This window comes from Borostomias antarcticus, assembly GCF_949987555.1.
Source record: "Borostomias antarcticus genome assembly, chromosome: 15".
NCBI lineage: Eukaryota > Metazoa > Chordata > Actinopteri > Stomiiformes > Stomiidae > Borostomias > Borostomias antarcticus.
Window position 1 is genome coordinate 25242061 of NC_140248.1, and position 2500 is coordinate 25244560.

Genomic DNA, 2500 nt, shown 5'->3' on the forward strand with positions numbered 1-2500 from the left:
CTCCTCCATGTCCCCTGACCCGTCCTCCATGTCCCCTGACCCGTCCTCCATGTCCCCTGACCCATCCTCCATGTCCCCTGACCCATCCTCCATGTCCCCTGACCCGTCCTCCATGTCCCCTGACCCGTCCTCCATGTCCCCTGACCCGTCCTCCATGTCCCCTGACCTGTCCTCCATGTCCCCTGACCCCTCCTCCATGTCCCCTGACCCGTCCTCCATGTCCCCTGACCTGTCCTCCATGTCCCCTGACCCCTCCTCCATGTCCCCTGACCTGTCCTCCTCCATGTCCCTTGACCCGTCCTCCATGTCCCCTGACCCGTCCTCCTCCATGTCCCCTGACCTGTCCTCCTCCATGTCCCCTGACCCGTCCTCCTCCATGTCCCCTGACCCCTCCTACATGTCCCCTGACCCGTCCTCCTCCATGTCCCCTGACCCGTCCTCCATGTCCCCTGACCCCTCCTCCATGTCCCCTGACCCGTCCTCCATGTCCCCTGACCTGTCCTCCATGTCCCCTGACCCCTCCTCCATGTCCCCTGACCCGTCCTCCATGTCCCCTGACCTGTCCTCCATGTCCCCTGACCCCTCCTCCATGTCCCCTGACCTGTCCTCCTCCATGTCCCTTGACCCGTCCTCCATGTCCCCTGACCCGTCCTCCATGTCCCCTGACCTGTCCTCCTCCATGTCCCCTGACCTGTCCTCCATGTCCCCTGACCCGTCCTCCTCCATGTCCCCTGACCCGTCCTCCATGTTCCCTGACCTGTCCTCCATGTCCCCTGATCCGTCCTCCATGTCCCCTGACCCGTCCTCCATGTTCCCTGACCTGTCCTCCATGTCCCCTGACCTGTCCTCCATGTCCCCTGACCACTCCTCCATGTCCCATGACCCGTCCTCCATGTCCCCTGACCCGTCCTCCATGTCCCCTGACCTGTCCTCCATGTCCCCTGACCCCTCCTCCATGTCCCCTGACCTGTCCTCCATGTTCCCTGACCCGTCCTCCATGTCCCCTGACCCGTCCTCCTCCATGTCCCCTGACCCGTCCTCCATGTTCCCTGACCTGTCCTCCATGTCCCCTGACCCGTCCTCCATGTCCCCTGACCCGTCCTCCATGTCCCCTGACCCGTCCTCCTCCATGTCCCCTGACCTGTCCTCCATGTCCCCTGACCCGTCCTCCTCCATGTCCCCTGACCCGTCCTCCTCCATGTCCCCTGACCCGTCCTCCATGTCCCCTGACCCGTCCTCCATGTCCCCTGACCCGTCCTCCATGTCCCCTGACCCGTCCTCCTCCATGTCCCCTGACCCGTCCTCCTCCATGTTCCCTGACCCGTCCTCCATGTTCCCTGACCCGTCCTCCATGTTCCCTGACCCGTCCTCCATGTCCCCTGACCCGTCCTCCATGTCCCCTGACCCCTCCTCCATGTCCCCTGACCCGTCCTCCATGTCCCCTGACCCCTCCTCCATGTCCCCTGACCCCTCCTCCATGTCCCCTGACCCCTCCTCCATGTCCCCTGACCCGTCCTCCTCCATGTCCCCTGACCTGTCCTCCATGTCCCCTGACCCCTCCTCCTCCATGTCCCCTGACCTGTCCTCCATGTCCCCTGACCCCTCCTCCATGTCCCCTGACCCCTCCTCCATGTCCCCTGACCCGTCCTCCTCCATGTCCCCTGACCTGTCCTCCATGTCCCCTGACCCCTCCTCCTCCATGTCCCCTGACCTGTCCTCCATGTCCCCTGACCCCTCCTCCTCCATGTCCCCTGACCTGTCCTCCATGTCCCCTGACCCCTCCTCCATGTCCCCTGACCCCTCCTCCTCCATGTCCCCTGACCCGTCCTCCTCCATGTCCCCTGACCTGTCCTCCATGTCCCCTGACCCCTCCTCCTCCATGTTCCCTGACCCGTCCTCCATGTTCCCTGACCCGTCCTCCATGTCCCCTGACCCCTCCTCCATGTCCCCTGACCCGTCCTCCATGTCCCCTGACCCCTCCTCCATGTCCCCTGACCCCTCCTCCATGTCCCCTGACCCCTCCTCCATGTCCCCTGACCCGTCCTCCTCCATGTCCCCTGACCTGTCCTCCATGTCCCCTGACCCCTCCTCCTCCATGTCCCCTGACCTGTCCTCCATGTCCCCTGACCCCTCCTCCATGTCCCCTGACCCCTCCTCCATGTCCCCTGACCCGTCCTCCTCCATGTCCCCTGACCTGTCCTCCATGTCCCCTGACCCCTCCTCCTCCATGTCCCCTGACCTGTCCTCCATGTCCCCTGACCCCTCCTCCTCCATGTCCCCTGACCTGTCCTCCATGTCCCCTGACCCCTCCTCCATGTCCCCTGACCCCTCCTCCTCCATGTCCCCTGACCCGTCCTCCTCCATGTCCCCTGACCTGTCCTCCATGTCCCCTGACCCCTCCTCCTCCATGTTCCCTGACCCGTCCTCCATGTTCCCTGACCCGTCCTCCATGTCCCCTGACCCCTCCTCCATGTCCCCTGACCCCTCCTCCATGTCCCCT

General features: G+C 64.8%; 1 protein-coding gene across 1 annotated transcript in view; it reads left to right on the forward strand.

Moving 5' to 3' along the window:
• The window catches only part of tmprss15 (transmembrane serine protease 15), a gene marked incomplete at both ends in the record, with an annotated part of 31832 nt that overhangs the window by 6968 nt on the left and 22364 nt on the right, over positions 1–2500 (forward strand). The gene's annotated exons all lie outside the window — the stretch shown is intronic.